The sequence below is a fragment of the Thalia democratica genome, chromosome 4 (assembly GCF_965202585.1).
Source record: "Thalia democratica chromosome 4, ktThaDemo2.hap1.1, whole genome shotgun sequence".
NCBI classification, from domain to species: domain Eukaryota; kingdom Metazoa; phylum Chordata; class Thaliacea; order Salpida; family Salpidae; genus Thalia; species Thalia democratica.
The window spans coordinates 68,985,789-69,005,509 of NC_139168.1; the positions used below are offsets into that span (position 1 = coordinate 68,985,789).

Genomic DNA, 19,721 nt, shown 5'->3' on the forward strand with positions numbered 1-19,721 from the left:
CGCTAAGCTTATACAATATTTAATTAAGTATTATAAGTAATTACAATTATCAAAATAAGAAATAATAGATGCTCAGTAAGTCATGTTTAAACAAGTAAGTATAAATTGAGTCAACTTTATATTAACAAAACAAACGGCATATAAATTTAATTCAACAACAAAACCTCTCTCTTGCATCTGGGACCACTTTGCGCAGCACTCAATGAACACGGTGAACGGCAGGACTATTATGTAGACCGTGGACACGAACGCCGCCAGTGGCCAGCCAATTACCAGAAGACCCAACAACCACAACACTGACCACCCGTTCAAGTTTGCCATCGTTACGTCACAGTTATTAAAACTTATAAAGAAAAATATTTCGTTTCTGAAATAACGTACATCTCTAATTGAATTTTTTTAGATTATAAACATTTTTTGTTTTCATCAATAACGTTACTATAATTTATAATTTATGACAGTTTTATTACGTTTAAAATTATATAATGGTTTTAATTTATTTTTAGTGTTGGTTTGAAAATGTTTATAAGTGAGATAAAAATTAAATTGGTGATAAACGTTGCTGGGGCTAAAAATTAAAACTTGTTTTACTTTTAAAAAATATAGTAAATTCATGACTACGACTATGTTTAATTAAACTACAATTTCATTACTTGTTACACAAAAGTTAGGTTTGAGTACAAAATATAATAACGCTTGCTGAATAGCCAAAAAAAAATATCAAACTGTTGTACGTTCATAAAAAAGAGCTATAAAAGAACAAAAAATTATTTAAAACAAAAGTTTAATTGATAATAGTCATGTATGTTCAATCCTCTAAGCACACAAAAAACTGAATGCTATAATAGCTGATGCTAAACAGTTTAACATTTTACCACATAAAACTGTTAAGTTATGTCGTATCAATGTTTTATATACAATTTCCTAAGTTGTTTTTTGTTTTGAAATTAATTATTTTTATATAATAAACACGAAGAAAGTTAAATATAAATTATATGCAAAAAAACTAAAAAAATAACCGAATGTTACGCTTGTTGAACACAAATTTAAGTGACAATAATAATACTTGCTTACATCTCTAAACAAACAAATAATGTTGACAAAATTTAATTATGAAAACTACTTATTAGTGCTGTATCAGGTTTTGAATACTATTAATGAAAAAGTAACTTTGAGACATAAAACTTTATAAATTAACAATTTTTCTAAATAAAAGGATAGCTTTTAAACTCTAATTAATAATTAAGTATACATTAAGTTATTTCCATACCATGTTACTTTAAACCATTTTATAACTATTATTGAAACAGTTTATCAATAATATAAATTTGTAAGAAGCTTTTCATGAAACTTATTAAATGAACCAACTAAAAGTTTAAAACTTGATTTTTTTAATAATATGCATTTTACTGTACATGAGCTAGTAACCTTGTAAAAAAGCCTTTAATATTGACTTCCGGATTTTGGTTAGTCACAAAAAAATTACCTATGGTATGAAAACTTTAGTGAATTACAATTGACATTAATTGATATTAGTTGATTTAGCATTTCAACTGTGTTTAGTTATTTCTTATTTAAAATCTATCCGTTTCTTTCATTTTGATGAAAATCATATCATTTAAGTATTAAAAATTTAAGTGAAAGTATAAACTGTAATATGCATAAACAGGAACAAATTGGTAAATATTTAAATTAATGTGAAATTTCTTGAGCACCTTAAAATAAATTTAGTAGATTAATACTACATAACTAAAACTGACCACCAAGGATCATTAGATTTAGCATAAAAGTGGTTAATAATCTGTTGGAACTTATTTTGACTTTAAAACGTTTTTTATTAAAAGAAGAATATTAAATAATCTTTAAACTTTTATTTCATCATTTAATTAAACTCAATTGATATGTATGCAATAATATACTAGCTTGATTTATTAACTTTGAAATTTTTAATTGCTATTGTGCTAATTATACAAAAGTGATATACAGTTTTGTAAATTACGCAGTTTATTAAAAAAAGCTCTTTAAACGCACTTTAAATTACAGAAAAGTTTTATAAATTGCAACAAACTTCAAATTATGTTTTGCATTAATTTCGAAGGAATGTCAGCATTTACAAATATAAAACAGTTAAGATAAATGTTTCAAAACGTAGGTTATCAAATAACAAAAAATGTACAAAAATGCTACTATAAACTGTATAAAGATATTTTGAAAAAGCTATTAAACACAAAAAATTTAATGTATCAATAAATTAATGTATTTTATAGTTGCAATAAAATGTTTATTTTTTTTCAGTTTAACCACAGCATTGGTTTCCAGCCTTCATCTGTTCAGCAAAATAAATGGGAAGTTTTATACCTGAAAAACAAAAACATTTTACATTCAATTTTTATATAAAGCTTTAAACATACATTTTACATTTTATTTCGAAACTATTTACATTTTAAAAAGCAATCTAATCGAAATAATGCGAAATATAGTCTGTTTTTGTCTTATTGCTGACTTACTAGCTAGTTTAAGCTTCAAAAAATAACAATAATTACGTGACAACTAAATGTTTTTATGTGAATTTTATAATTTTATTTAATCCGTAGTTTAAAAACTTTAAACAATATGGATTATAATAACTGAAAATGATATAAATTAAAACTATCTCTCAACACAAAATTAAAAGAAATCTAGTTGAATAGTTCAAAGAATTTCTTCAGGAAAGAACACAAAGAGTAGTTATCGGTAACACGTTCTCAGAATCCTTACCAATTTTTAGTGGAGTTCCGCAAGGAGGGGTTATAGGTCCACTGTTATTTATAACTTATATAAATGATATAGCCTTAGAGGTTGACTCTAATAGCAACATTAAGCTTTTTGCAGACGACACAAAAATATTTAGCCAATCTAACTTAGTTTTACAAAATCTTTAGATAAAATCTACCATTGGTTAAAAGAAAGGAGATTAAACCTAAATCCCAGCAAATGTCATGTTTTGAATATTCGCAAAAGTACACCTATTCCAGCGTTTGATTTTAAAATAAACAATGCAATCTTACCTAAAACTGAGGTATTCAAAGACCTTGGAATTTTTATTTCAGATAATTTAAAATGGAACCATCATATTAACTTTATTTACCGTACTGCATCAATTTTATCTTTTCAAGTTCTAAAAAGCTTTATATCTACGGATTTGGTTATTCTTAAGAAACTGTACCTAGTTTACATCCGTCCTAAGATGGAATACAACACACCTTTATGGTCTCCATATTCTATAAAAGACATCAACCAACTAGAATCTATTTAAAGAAAATTTACGAGATTAATCTTTAATCGGTGCAACATTTCATATACGTCTTACATAGACAGCTTAACAAAGCTTAATATAAAAACTTTAGAGTAAAGAAGACTTGAATTTGATCTAATTACTTTTTTTAAACTGATTAAAAATGAAACTACTATTGATTCTCAAACTTTCTTTAAACCTTATGAAAATAATTACTCACTCAGAGGTAATAATAGAAAGTATACATGCAAATATCATTTCAACTATGTTGGTTGGCACAAATCTTTTTTCTATCGTTCGGTAAAAATGTGGAACAAACTTCCAAATGAACTAGTATCGTGCAAAAATCTTAAACATTTTCGATTAAACTTAAAAAGATTTGATTTGAATAAAATATTTACCAGTAAAATTTATAAGTGATTAGTTTTGTTCATCTCTTTAGCCATTGATTTGGTGTGTGGTATGTAGTTTATTGGTAGTTTAATCTGTAAGCTACACCTTCCTCTTATAGATTTTAGGTACTTTTCAACTTTGATTTTGTGGAAGGGCTGTTGTTAATGTGCTTTGGGCTTTAAATTTTGAAATTATTGGATATTCAGTTGATTCCTAAGCTAGATTTGTAAACTGTTGCTGCCAAATCTTTGAAGTGATTTTTGACTGAATTTGCCGTCATATCGAGTGGCAAATAGTAGCTGAGATGAATGATCTGCAAGATGAAGACAGCTTCTGAAGATTTGACAGAAATGCTTGTTACAGGGATCTGTTGCTTTGGAACGTATAATTGGAGATTGGTGACTTTGGAATTGTTGAATATTTGGTTGTGAAAGTTTTAATTTATTCAGTTTCTGCCTTGTATAAGTTTTATTTTTATGTTTATTTAATCACTGTAATTTGTTTTTTCTTTTTATGTTAGAGTCTTTCAGTTTAAGTGGCTTAGGTTTTAATGCCTAGGTCCTTCGTTGGACAATAAACTTAATAATAATAATAATAATAAATCATCTTTGAAAAACTTTAAAAATGTAGAACGTTTGTTATAAGTTATTTTTTTTTATTATACTATTTTAAAGCTCGTGTTTAAAAGTGTTTTTAAAGAACTTAAAGAGATCTCAAGATAAAATAGCAGTAAGATAATTTTAGTGCTACCTAAATATAAATAAATAAATGTGCTTTTTGTTTAAGCATTGCAAAAATATATATACATAAATTACCGACAAGTTGATTAAAAAACAGTTTTTGAACAATTGTATCTTTAGAATTATAAAAATAAGCTTTTTAGGTAAATACACAAAATTTAGGTAAATTTATTAATTATTACATTTGTTATTAAATTTTGTATACTTCATCATTCCTTTATCTTACAAAATTGTATCTAGTCTTACACCCTTTATTTTACCACAAAACTCAAGCAAATAATGTCAATTATAGTTTGGAAAGCGAAGCTATTTCATTTGATATTTTTGACTGATTTTTTAAAATTGTCTAGATTTAAAAGAAACTAAAGTAAAAAACTACAAAGTTAGTTGATTAAATGAAAATGGTGACAACTATATTCAACTTTAAAGCAAAACACCTGTTTTATATTAGCATGTTTAGCGAAGATGAACTAAAATAAGGAGGTGAAAATTTTTATAACAGGGCAGAAAACCTTTGATAAGTAAAAAGACTTTTTACTTTAAACATTATAAATTACAAAAAAACAAACCTTTCTCAAGGAACTCCACCAGACCCTTGCACGGTTCAACGCACACGGTGAATGGGAGGCACGTGATGTAAAACGCGGCGATGAAACCCGCCACGGGCCATCCCACTATCAGCAAACCGAAGAACCACAGGACCGACCACACGTTGCACGCCATGACGTCACAATCAGTTAATTAGGAGTTCTGTTAGTATGTATGTTATTACGTCACAATCAATTAATTAGGAGATCTGTTAGTATGTATGTGTTTAAATTTTAAGAGTTATTAAAAATGTAATGCTTCAGATTATAGATTTGGTTGAAGACAACTAATGTACACTAGATGAAAAAAAAGTTAAAGTAAAATCAGTGTGAAAAGAACAATTTTTGTGAATAGTACAGTTATAAATGCACATGATATATTACACATCATTATGGTTTTAACATTACTGTCAGACTTTATCAAAATAAAGTTTGAATTATATTCTTAAGTAAAAAGATGAATATAGTCAAAGTTTTACTAATAGTTTTATATACAATTAATTTGAAATCTATTAAAACATGTAACAGTAGTCAGTATTTAAATAAAATGTTATACACTTGATATAAAATTATAAAAATTATGTCCGCTTAATAAAAAACTACGAATAACTCAAAAAAGTTTTTATAGCTTTTTTGTTATAAGAGCTTCACGATAAAAAAAAAGGAATTAATGAGTTTTATTTTTTATGAAATAAGCTAGGTAAAAAAAATTAAACGTTTTTATATACAACTTTCAACAAAATTTAAAACTCTTTTTTTAAAAATATCTTAAGCCAATAAGTTTCATAATAAAACGTAAGAATTCTGTAAGTAGAAAAACAGTGTCATCTACATTTAGTCAAAAGTTTCAAATTCACTTTTTCAAATCTTATATAAACCAGTTAAGTTATAAAATACGTTTTTGAGTCAGTTTTGTTAGATTTTGTGTAGATTCATATAAAAAAAAATTTTTAAATAATTTTACAAATGCAAGAAAAACTCTAGACATAAGATTGCACAAAACTCAGAAACATCTGTTAACTATTTTGTTTTACTTGTTATAGCCAAATTATAATTGAGTTAAAAGAATAGATAAATAAATACGTAAACAAATAGCACGATATAACTTTAAAAAAAAGTTAACTGAAATTTTCTTTTTTAATGAATGCTAAAAATTTTATCTAACACAATTGATATTTATCTGGTTTTGAAAATTTTCTAGACAACACTTTTTTTTGCTAATTACCTTTAGTATTATGACTTTATTTATAAGTTATAAACGCTTTTTTTTTTCGTTTTACTGTATAAAATTCAAGAATTTTACAACAAAAAAAAATTTTTTTTTAAACAGCAATGTGAATTTTACATTAAGACAGCTGGGTTTACAGCAGCTGAGTATAATTTTCTCTTTGAATCTACAGCAATATAACGTAATCTACAATGGCTAATTCCTGGTTAACATAAGTACGAAATTCTACTATATAAACCTTTAAACTGCAATATGACTTAAAAATATTTAAATAACTGATAAAAAAATTCAACTTATACAATTATAAGTCATTATCCTGTGTTTTATTGATTTGGAAACTCAATAAAAATCAATTCAAACATAATTGGTAAAGTTTAAATTGGCCTAATAATCTTATTAAAGATAGTAAGAAATTAAAATAAGAGTTAAAAAACTTTATGAAGTTTTTAAAACAAACTAATTTTGTAATGTTGTACTTTTTTTTATTTTACCAAAACTCAGTAAGTAGAAAAAAAGTCATTATCAAACGAATCTAAGACCAAAAATCCTTAATCAACAATTTTTTTTGAAAAACAAAAGGTCCAATGTGATACTGTTCATGAGGTTCTTATCCTGAAAATCCTGAAGGTCTTCCTAAGATGAGGAGCACTGCTTCCCTTCCACCATGTTCTTAGCGAACCACACCGGCAACTGCACGATGTCCATGAGGATCTTGCATATTTCCTTGCACGGTTCGATGCACACGGTGAAGGGGAGGCACAGCAGGTAAACCCCCATCACCAGGCCAGCTAGTGGCCACCCCACGATGAGCAGGCCGAAGAACCAGAACACCGACCACACGTTGCATGCCATGTTTGTTTATTATAATTAAAACTGTAAAATTGTTTTGTTTTAAATTTTTTTTTGCAATTTCAAATTAAAGTTTCTTAATTAAAATCAAATTGTTATGTTATTTAAGCACAGACCAACAGTTCAATGTGTTTGTAAAATTTTTTTGTGATTGTCTTTTACTTGTATTTAATGAAACTTTTAGTCAAAATTTTTAACATGAATTAGCTTTTATATTTACTTTATTAAAGATATTTTAAACTTAACTTTAAAGTGTTGATTTTTTAACAGAAAGTAATGACACAAACAGTTACTTGATACAATAAAAACACTAAAATTGTAACTTAAATTACAGAAAAACTATCACCTTAATAGTTTTATATGCATTCTAAAAAGTTTTAGTTTTTAAAACAAAGTTAGGTAGTACGACACTATTTTGCTTTTATATAGAAAGTTTAAAGACTATTTTAAGAGTAGTAGATTAAATTAAAACGGTTTGTAATAACTGAATCAATAATTCTTAAACTGCACTTAATAATAAACTAAAATATATTTTCTAATAGATTTTTTACAGTAGTTATGTGCAATTTTATAAGCTAATTACTTTGTAAGTGGTATACAATTAATGACTAAGTTACAGTAACTATTATATTTTAATAACTTAAAGTAATTTTATCCGACATTTTAGTATAAAACAATTTTAGGTAGTATAACTAATATGAGATATTAGAGTATTATTTTACTTTTACCACACTACTATAAACTTTTAGCATATTTGTTTGAAGTAAGTTCTTGAAATTAGTATAAGCAAAAGTTTTAAAAACATACTGCTTTTAACAAATTTACAATTTATTAGTTTACCTTTAAAATTTCTTATAAGATAACTAAAGTATCAACAATATATTTTCTTCCTAATAAACTCATATTGATTATAGAGATTTAATATTCTGATCGACTGATTTGACTTAAATGAATTTTGGTCAAAAAAAAAACATTTAATATACATAATATAAAAATATATGTTTACTGCAAATTAATTTAAAACTAACTATAACAACCTAAATGTCCAGTTAATAAAGTAATTAATCTAACTGGTTTACAATGGCTAACATTAAAAACTCATTTACATGAAGAAGTTTCGAAAAATTAATTGTTTCTATTTTTTTCTAACTTTTGTAATTAAATTTAGTTCAAGTTTAGGTTTATAAAAATCCATTTATAACACAAAACGGTTCATAAGTAAGTTAGGCATAACAGGGGTAACACTTTTAAACTAATCTTCTTAATAGTGTACACAAAATAAACTTTAATAAATGAAACGAAAAACTCATAATATTTATCAAATATTTGTATATCTAAAATAAAAAGTTTATGTGGATTTTATGTCATATAGTATAAAACGGCTTATCTAGAAATTATCCTTCTTAGATGCTAAGAAAACAAAATAAAAACAGTTTAATTTTAAATTTTAGATATATTTTTAAATAAATTAAGTAGAAAATTACAAAAAGTCTCGTTACTTGTAACTTTCACTATAACACTCCAAAACAAACATTAAACTTGTTTTTAACAGCGCAAAAAATTCTGGGAAAAGATAATTTACTGTTTACTTTCGTTTCTATGTACATAGCTATTCTCATCAGTGTAAAATGATAAAATGATGCTATTTATAGTATTTCGTTGACTGATAAAAACGTCTGGATTACAACTGCTTACTAAAATAGTTTTTTCCTTAAAACTGTACTATCGTTTTATTAAAGAATTAGTTAAATAGTACAAATTTTTTTAAAATTATTTTCATGTATTTTTCAAGTATCCAACAGCTAAGAATTTTCAATATTTATTGTTTCGTTTACACAAAACCAATTTAAAGATGACTCAGTCATAGAAAACTGAAAAAAAAAACAGCTGTTCTGTTTGATTGACGCAAACATAGTGAACTTTAAACTTTAATTTTTAAACTGCTGTTAAATATGCTTGATAAAATAGTTGTAGTTGTTTGTTTAAAAAAAACAGAAATTTGAACATCGGATTATACCCTTATTTAAGCACAAAAACAAAAAATATATTTAATACAGCTTAGACTGTTTCTCAGATCTAGTAAGCAATTAAAAACTAAGCTATGGTTATAGCTAAGTGAAATTATACTTCAGAAAATGTTTTTTAAAATACTACACATTAAAATAAACTTTTCACTTTTAAGCTAACTTGTAAACCTTAAGCTTTTGTGTTGTTCATTATCAACTCTATGAATGACTATTTCTATTGAAAAAAGAATGAACTAAAATACAACTGGTAGTTCTAAACCGAGTATAGTCTAATAAATGAACCAAATTTTGAATACTAAATAAGTTTTCATTGTAAACAAGTACAAAACTAAAAACATAAAACTTATTAATGTCTTATATGAATTGTTAAATTGAACAAAAGGTAATACACTCTCACAATCTGAATGTCTTAAACAGTCAGTCTTGTTGTAAACAAAAGCAAATTTTAGTTATTGGAAAACATTAAACGTGTAACTTTTATTTTAAATAAAAAGTTTTCTTCGTAAATTCATAATTTACTGTTTAAATTCAACATTCTGAAAACTTTTTATATAATCTAATTTTTTATTGGAAAAAAGCTCACTTTAAATCATGCGGTAATTACGTGTTGTAGGACCAGCTTTATTAACATATTAAATACACTTATACTTATATACTTAATATACAATATACTTATATAAAATTTTATTCTTTAATACTTGCATTAATGTAGTTGAAACATTTTTAAATTCTAGAATGCTTATAGATAACATAAACCAAACAAAGTCTTTATGTAACATACTAGGGCTAAATTTCTGAAATTCTTTTTTGGCTCAGTTAATTTTTTATGAATGAAAGAAACGAGTCAAAACATCTTTTAAGCAGCTAACAAAATACTAAAATATTTCTTGTATCAACAGCTGTTCTGTTTGTTTGAAGCAAATTTAATAAACTTTAAACTTTACGTTTCAAACTGCAGCTCATATCTTTATTATAGTAATCATTGTTTGCCAAAAAAAAGATAGTATGTACATCTAAAATAAGAAGTAGCACACTTGTAACTAAGCAAAATAATAAAATATTATACAAAAAAATTTCTTAAATCTTTAATCATACCCTAAAACTATTACTTTAAATAGTAATTAATGTTTAAAGAAAAAAAAAAGGCAAATATATGTGAAAAAACAACACAGAGAAAAATAATACGATACTTGTAAACCTTTAAGATTTCGTGTCGCTCGTTTTATATTAAACAGAACATTATTTTTATTAAATAATGAGTAAATTGAAGACAACTGGTAGTTCTAAACTGAGTTTAGTTTTAAAATAGAACTAAATTTTTATTCACAACTATAAATACTTTGTATACAACTAGAAAATTAAAAATATAAAATTTACTAATGTCATACATGTATTGTTTCATGTTACTTAAGAAATTTATACTCTCACTCACTGCAGGCCTTATATAGTCAGTGATTTATTTATAAGCAGTCATAATTTTAAGGGAAATACTAAACGTGCAATACCACTTTAAAATATTTTTCTTTGTAAACTCATAATTTGCTGGTTAAATTCAACGTTCTGAAAACTTTTGTATAATTAAACTTTTTATTAGAAAAACAACAAGCTCACTTTAAATCATGTGGTACTAACGTGTTGTAGAACCAGCTATATTATTGTTATTACTTACATTAAACTTTATTCTTTAATACTTGCATTTTGCATAATGCATTGATTTAGTTTAAATATTTTTCAGTTTTTAAAATCCTTATGAATAATATAAACCAAATAAAGTCGTTACGTAATATTCTTAAGACAAATATTTACATTTCTTTTTTGAGTTAGTTAATTTTTCATGAGTGTAAGAAGCAAGTAAAAACATCTTTTTAGCAACTGTAAAATACTAAACAATTTTAATAATTGTTAAACTATTTCTTTTTATTAAATATAGTAAAGACTTAATACATACTTTATAAACTTTTTGAGTTACTTTATTGAGCAAAACATAAAACAAGTTAGTTTATCAAACAACAAGCTTTAAAAATAAAAAACAAAATTTATTACCTTTCTTTTGTTGTAAATCATACTTTAATGAAAAATAAGTTTCATCATGCTAAATTGTTATGTAAAAATATGCGTAGGTTGAAACTGTGTTGTCTACAACAAGCAGTAAAAAATAATACGTGTTGAATTTGTTTCTTAGAAATTTCATTTTTTACTGCTTTTAGTCATACAAATAAATTACAATGTTTTAATGTAATAATAAGAAATATTAAAAAAGTGTTCATTGGTACGTCATTACATACTTTAAATTCGTGCAATAACACACAAAGTTTTACTTTTTCTAAACTTTAGCATATACCTTTTTGCTAATTGTTTTTTAAGTTAAAATAAAAAAATTGTTATTAATATGATTAAATTTTTGCTGTCCAGCAATAAAAACTGTATGTGAGTTTTCATATAAAATTTACATTTAACTTGTATTGGATATTTTTTTTAGAATTCTTAACAACATAAGATAAATCAAAAGAACTATAAGCCGCTTTTTTTAAGTCCATGAAAATCAATAAAATAGTGTTTAATATTTTGTTTAATAAAATGATAAAAGTTTAGCCAATTTTAATTTTATCTTCCAACTTATTCTAAAGATAATCATTATTCATTATTTTATATATCCTTTTGAAGTAGCATAACATCACTTTAATGACAACAACCTCATTTTTACAAAAGTTTATCGATTTGTTTATAAAACACTACTAGTATTAGATTGCTGTTGAATTTAATTTTTAGAGAGAAAATTATTCAATATAGAACGACCTTTTGTTAAATAACCAAAAAATAAGCTGTTGATGTATTACTTATCAAATGTTGTTATTTTATTTTGAACTTTTATTATATTTAATGAAGTTTAAAAATTTTAACTTCGTATCATTATAACTTCAAATTTTAAAACTTAATACTTGAAAAAAAGTTCATTTAAAGCTACATACTTTTAAACACGATTATTTATTATATCTCTAAATATTACAATATCAAAGTTTAAAAAGAAAAAAATACACAAACAACCAAGCTTACATGCTAATGAAGTTTTAGTTTACTGCATTAATTCAAAAATTATACATTTAACTGCAAACAGTGGTTCACACAACATACTTTGGAATTTGAAACTAAACTTTAACAAAAATGCTTTTTAAAACAACTTTTAAAAGTAATTTTTTAAGGTTGAAAACAGTTTAAATTCAAAATATGTTCATATCAAACTTGTTTTAGCAATAAACATTGAAATTTAAAACCAAGTATTACCAATATCATGTAGCTTGGATTAACATGAAAAATTTTGAATAAACTACAGTTAAGCATTATTAATGTAATAAACTTTTATTAGATTCAGTAAGTTATAATAAAAGTTTTAAAATGTAAACGAAAACATTGTTTCTTACTTATTATACCTAAAATTGAAATAAACATTTGAATTAAATAATATTTTAGTGATTTATATTTTATTGTAGCTATATAGTCTAATTTTTTAATAAAACTTTTAATGTACCTTAAACTAATAAAGAATTGTTGTAAATTAGTAACTAAACTTAATAATTTTAAAAATGAACATCTTTAAAACTCTAAATATTTAATAGTAAAAAAATACTTACTTTTTGTCAATTACAGCTACTTAGTCTTTCACTTTATAAGCACTTCTAAACAAGTACTAAACTAGCTAATACTCCACTAGGTACAATAAACTAAGACAACGAACTTAGATCTAAAAAGCTTTAAACTTATTCTACTGCTATCAACATTAAACTAGAGATAATCACATATCAAACAGCAACTAGTTAATGTTCAACTAAACTTCTTATCACCGCCTATGTGACGATACGCATGAATAACTTTCATTAAAATCAGTTGAGTATGCTATGAATGCTGTGTGGAAAGGAAATTATCTTTTTTTTATCTTACTAATCTCTCGTTTTTATTATCTCGTTTTTTCAGCTGCCGTTTTGAACTTTAGTTGTTTATGAGCGTGAATAAAGTTGTTTTGTAAAAAAAGTTTCGTTACACTGCGTTTGTGTGATTTTAACGACAATAATTCGCTATGATAACATGTTTTGTTAAGGCTATACTTCGAATTCTAAGAAAACTTAAACGGAACTTTACATAGTTACGTATTTAAAAATGCCATGAGCTAGTAGTTTTTTACTGGTGTGTGAATTATTTATTGAAACTAAAAGTTTGTTTAGAATAAATATGTTTCATTCTTACAACACAAAATATTACATTAAACAACAGAGTTGTTTAAACACACACCTAGTTACGGTCTTATTAAAACACTTCATTTTACAAAAATTATGAAAATTTATCAAAAACGTTTCGTTTTGGATTTTAAGGCAAACATAAGATGATAAAGAACAAAGACAATAAAAAATCTCTTAAAAGTAAAAATGATGTTTTAGATAAAATATTTGCTTTTCACAAAGCTTCTTTATTAATTTTAAAGGGTGTGACATGAGCAAATACTGTAAAATAATTGTGGTCAATTTGCTCGTAAACATGTAAAATATTTACTCCTTAATATCATAATTGTAAAATAATTGAATTATGTCTCGTTTAAAGTTGAAGATTTTGTGTAGTTTTTGATTAAATCTTTGTTTTACTATTCATATTCATCGTTTTTTTTTAATCTGTAAGTTTTTGCGTTTGATTTAAAATGAATTTAAACTAAAAACTTTAAAATACTTTTAAGTTTTATAAGCTAGAGAAAATAGGCTTTTTAAAGCTATATTGATTATAACATTTAAATGCTACTTTTATACTTGATAATGGTGGTATTTAACATTAAAGTTTTAAATTTCCTTTAAATTGGAAAACTAAAAAAAAAATTAAATTAAAACAAACAGACGAAAAATTTTGTAACTGTGGAATGTTAAAAAAGTTTTAAATGAATGATGCTGAAGTTTTATTTAGTATTGCTTCACCAAACTATCTAAAAGTAAGCTTTTATAAGTGTTTTTCAAAGTATATTTGCTAACAACCTAGTAAGTTTCATTTGTTCTATCAATTGTTTAATTTTATTTGAACTCGTTTTTAGGTTTGATATTTTTTCTAAATTGAAATTTAGACATATATGTTTATAAATTTTCTAAAGAAAGCAGTAATTTAAGTTGTTATCTTAATATAGTTACAAGTAAAGTATACAAAATAGCGAAACAATTTATGGCTTTTAAATGTAAGCAACTAACTTGAAACTTTTTAAATAATTTTTGTACCACAAAATAGAAAAAAATATTTTATAGATAATACAAAAAGAAGTACAATTAATCAGCATTATACAAACAGTGTAGATAAGGGTTTCCTAAAGTGTGCCATTACAAAAACTTAGGGGTCATGAACAGAAAAGTGCCAAAGAGGGGGGTCATGGTCATAATTTAAAACTTATACTAGGTACTTTGGAGTTAATGATAAAGAACAAAAAAAGTCTTAAGTGTGTTTATAGTATTTTTTGAGAAATTTTCTTGGATGGGGCTACAGCTATTTTAGTTTGTTTAAAAGAGGGCCTTTAAACAAAAACTTGGGAACCCTGTTTTAAATCATACTTCGTAAATCGAAATTGAAAAAATTGTTAGTTAAAAATAAACCTTACATTATTAACAAATGATCACTAAGTTATTCAAAAATACAAAATTGGAGAACTTGGTAAAAACTATAACAATGTTATAACTCAAAATGGACGGTTCTTGGTCGTGTTAGTGATCTTTAGATCAACATTGTGGGCTACCAAGTGTGAATGTTAAAGATATGTTCACACTGAGTGTCCTTTTTTTTTTTTAATTTTAATTAGAGTAAATTGTTTAAAGTTAAAACACAAACATAACATGAATTAAAAAAATTAAAATCCTACAAATCACATAAAGTTTTCAGCTATAATTTTTATACTCTTTATGAGTTATTTTAGAAAATATTTTTAAACGTTTTACTCTGATATTTACTGACTTATACAAAACAAAATAACAAATTTACCAACAATATAGTAATTTATCAACAAACAGTTACTAGTTATATCATGGACACTAAAGCATGTAAACTTGGTTTAAACTTTAAAAATGCTATAATTCCAAATTGATGCTTGTTGGTTATGTTAGTGGTATGTCATTGTGTTGCCTGTTATTCCTTACATTAAGGCTAACAAGTAATTCATTCTAAATAAAAGTTAAAAGCAAAACAAGCACTTAAAGGAAAGATTTTAGCTTAGGCTTTTCATATTCTTTATAAATGGTTTTATAAAGTATTTTGTAACGCTTTACTTGAAAATAAAACTTCTAGATTACGATATTAAGCTTTTTGATTATTTTTTTAACTTACCATAATGTTATTCAACGGCAGCTGTAGAAGTTTAAAGTTGTTAATTTTAACAATATGTTGGAAATACTTACTCGTGTTTTAATGGCTAACTTAGGAAGGTAGATAACAAAACTTGATTCATTTTATTTTACTTTGTTATACTGATTTGCCTCACACTGTCAAAATTTTTGACTTATTTTATATTTATATATATATAAATTTATATTTAATTGCACTTTATAATAAAAAAAATAGATACAACCGTTTGATATTGAATGTAGAGGAAATATCTAACAACTAAATAGTTGCTTTAAAAATCTAAATAACATAATGATTGGGTTTAAAAGTGTACAAGAAATTAACTTTGTGGTAAATCAGGGTTTAGCAGTCAATTGGTACTCGGACCGAATTTATAGATTCAAAATCTCCATGGGCAATAGATTTAGTGACACATAAAAATTTTTTTTATAAACATAATCTTTTTTTACATAACACTTAAATTACACAAGTTATGAAAGTCACACATAAGTAAAGATAAGCAACTAGAATATAGTAAAACAATATTAATACTGTTATTAGTAAAACGACATAAAAAAGACGTTCAAAATATTTGGTCCTTGGACCTTGTGCGCGAACAAATATTCTGTTATCGAGTCGCTTAGATACATTTTAACGTCTTGTCCAGGGCTATTACGAAACTTGTTTGTAAACTAAAGTTACAATATTTGTCAATAAACATAATGTAATTTAGAAAATTTTCGATAATTTTAGTTTTTTATGATGTTGATGTCTTACTAACTTGCAAATAATAATTACTATACTTTATGTTGTATTTTGTTACTTGAAATTTAAGGATTTTTTGAAATAAATAAAACAATAATGGATAAAAATTTGTAGAAAAATTTATGTGTGAAACATTTTTTCTCATTTTTATTGTTAGGCCATAATGATTATAAAGTTTAATAGAGACTCTAAGCGGAATAGACTGCCAATAATTGCTTTTAACGTTCAACTAATTCTGATTTAAAACTTATTTTAAGCATTCACTCTCTTAAACAAATACAAAGTATATAAATAATTAAACTGGCAGTGAACTTTATTTTTACTTAAAATATAACAAGTTGTACATTTCAATATATACATAATTTAATAACTTAAAACGCAATAGACAACGATATTTAAAAATTTTTAAATCTAGTTATTATCTAAATCTATTTGTTTTTCACGTTTCTTTATAATCATCCAAGTCAATCCCAGCTATTTTACAAGCTTGTTCTACAACATCTAACTCACAGTTTTCATCATTAATTTCTTTCACTTCATCTACCTTACTACTAGGAGTTTTTTGTATTCTCTGTAGAATCTTATCAAAATTTCTAATCAATTGACGATTTATTCTTTCTTCTTCATCAACCTTCTCAACATAACATGGTTGTTTTATTTGGGACTTTAGACTATTATCAGCATTGTTAATCTTTAACGAAAAGGGAAATGTAGGACATTTAATTCTTTGCACAACAGGTATAAATAGAGGTTTTGTTTCAACTTGTCTCAGACTACCATTGTTAAAGGGGCAGCAATTCACCTGGTTATGAAGCTTGGAATCACTTCTACTACATCTCGCAGGTGCCTTACAACTGTTGATAACCTGAACTGGTTGTTTTGTGAGAGGGTGTGTATTAAATTGTCTGAAGCAACCACTTTGAACTACTTGTGAGTTTTTCAGGTATGTATGGTCTAAACTTCTTGTGTTACCCGGTGCAGGTCTTTTGAGACTGTTATTCAACTGAATGGGTTGTTTTCTTGGAGGGTTTGAACAACTTAAAGGTTGTACAAGTCTCAAGCGGTAAGGATATTGGGGTAAATTGATAAATTCAGTTGTTAGTGGAAGAAACAAAGGTTCTGACACAGATTGATCCAAGGGGCCACATTGGAACATGTGCTTGTCTTTCCAAACCTTATCCATTGTTTAAATTACAAGTGTATGTCTAGTCTAAAAAAGTGTTTAGTTGTACATATAAAAACATTTATTTTAAAGCTAGTTATAGCCTTTAGCCGTGTTACAACTTTTTTTAACTAAAAGTCTTCTGCAGTTTAAATGGTAAACAATAGAACTTTTCATTTCTGAAATGTTGTTTGAATCACTATATTGTATATGATAATTAATCTAAGGAATACTTACATCCAAAGCACACTTTAAAAATAATAATTCAAAAAATTCTTTAGTAGAAATTCAAATCATTTTGATAAAACTGCACAGAAATATTAAAAAATATTTTATAATTTAAGTAGTTGTCTTAATAGAATCACTACTTAATTGTTTTTTTTTGTAAGTTCGGTTAAAGCTTGAAAGTACTAATTCAATACTTTAACAAGTTAAATTCCAACAACTAAAGTTTAATTAATCCAATCGATAAAAGAAAACTACTAAGTTTAAAATTACAAAATTAAGCACAAATTAAGACAAAACTACACATTTTATTATATAAGCGAAATCTAGTCTAATTTTTAAAAATTTCTGATATTTTTATTGAAAATTTAAAAAACGGTTATTGAGTTTAATACTCGAAAAGGTAAATTTTTAAACTATGTGACTGTTTAAAGCAAGGTTTTCCAAAAAATTTTCAAAAGACCCCTTTTAACAACTTAAAAAGCTATGGTCCCTCAAACAATACTATTCAAAAAAGCTACCAATAAAAACACCTTTTTTTATTTTTGATCTTCATCATCAACTTCAAAATACCTAATGTGAATTTCAAATTTTGACCTCATGGCTCCCCTGTGGCCCCTTTACTGTTCATAGTCCCCACTTTGGCTCAATTGCCGATCATGGCCCACTTTGGTAAGTCTTGTAAATAATGTTGTATTGGCCACTGACCTGCTACTGTGCTAAATCAATTGATAAAAAAAAGTTGTGTTTTTTAAGTCTTTTTTAGTTTTCCTAGCCATAGTTTAGAAGTTCATAGTGTAGTAAAATCATATAAAAAAAAGCATAATAAAACCCAAAAGGTTACCTACAGGAACTTTGAAGCATAAAATCATAAATGACCAAAAAATACTCTAAGCCAGTGTATACCAGAGTGAAAATTTATAATAATTTTTAAAATTTATAATTGATAAAAACTGTTAGTGAACCATGCATATTTTAAATTAACATTATAATAATAAAATTATTTGCAGTCATAAAACGTGGCTGAGATTTAGATTACCTCAGATTGTGTCCAAGATTACCTTAGCTTAGCATAAACACTTATCACAAGGCTGATAATTAAAGATATACTAACTCAAGTTCAAACTAGCCTGAGTGGCTTTAGTGTCTGGAAGCCCTGTGTTTTGTTATAATATTTGTTTAAAACAATTTGTAAATTATTTTTAAACTCTAGCTAGCATCTAACCTATAATTATAAATAGTTAAGTAGTAAATATTGAATACAACTTAAAAAAAAACACTAAAAAAATTATTGTTATTTTTAACTTTGAGTTCTCATTATTAAAATTTTTTTAAATATTTTATTTGTTTATATTTCCTAGTAGCTTGTAGATATTCACTTTAAAGATGTAAAAATTGTCTTCAGACTTTATAAACTTTTTGTATTGTTTACACATTCTTATTTTGCAATAATAACGAAGTTTTAAGTTTCATAATTAATTAAGATATTGAGTTAAAATTTCAAATGTCAATACGATATTTCTTAACTTCTGGTAATTTGAAAGTAAAATTGATGATGTATTAACTTTTATAAAACAAATATACAAGACACACAATTTAAATAAAACTAGATGTTTTTCGAGCAATTGTCTTTAGTGGAGTGTAAAGCTAATAAGAGATAATGTTTTATAAACTATATAATAACCTAGTAATCAAAAAGTTATTAAAAGATTAATAAAAGCAATTAGTAAATAAAAAAATTATTCAAGTTTACTTACGTTATAGTTAATCTTAAGTAAAACTAAACATCAATACAATAAAAACTAAAATTGATGTTTAGTTTTATTGTAGATTAATTATAACGTAAGTAAATTTAAATTATTTTTATAGTTACTAATTGCTTTTATCTTTTATTAATCTTATGATAACTTTATGATTACTAGGTTATTTTACACTTTGTAAAATCTTATCTCTTTTTAGCTTTATACTCTAATTACGAGAATTTCTCGAAGTATATCTAGCCTTATTAAAGTTGTGTGTCTTGTATATTTTAGTTTATAATTTAATTACTGGTCACTTATGTTTTAATACTAAATTTTAATTAGATTTGAAGTTTAAAAAAAATTATTACAAAAGTGTCTCAAATAAGTAATTAAGTT

General features: G+C 25.1%; 1 long non-coding RNA gene across 1 annotated transcript; it reads right to left on the bottom strand.

The window, feature by feature from the left end:
- Nucleotides 1-1,995: 1,995 nt before the first annotated feature.
- On the bottom strand, nucleotides 1,996-5,198 carry LOC145834938 (uncharacterized). Its single transcript, XR_014369801.1, has 2 exons — nucleotides 4,977-5,198; nucleotides 1,996-2,358 (listed from the first exon to the last, which is right to left on the bottom strand). It is a non-coding gene; the product is annotated as an uncharacterized LOC145834938 (long non-coding RNA).
- Between the last annotated feature and the right edge of the window lie 14,523 nt (nucleotides 5,199-19,721).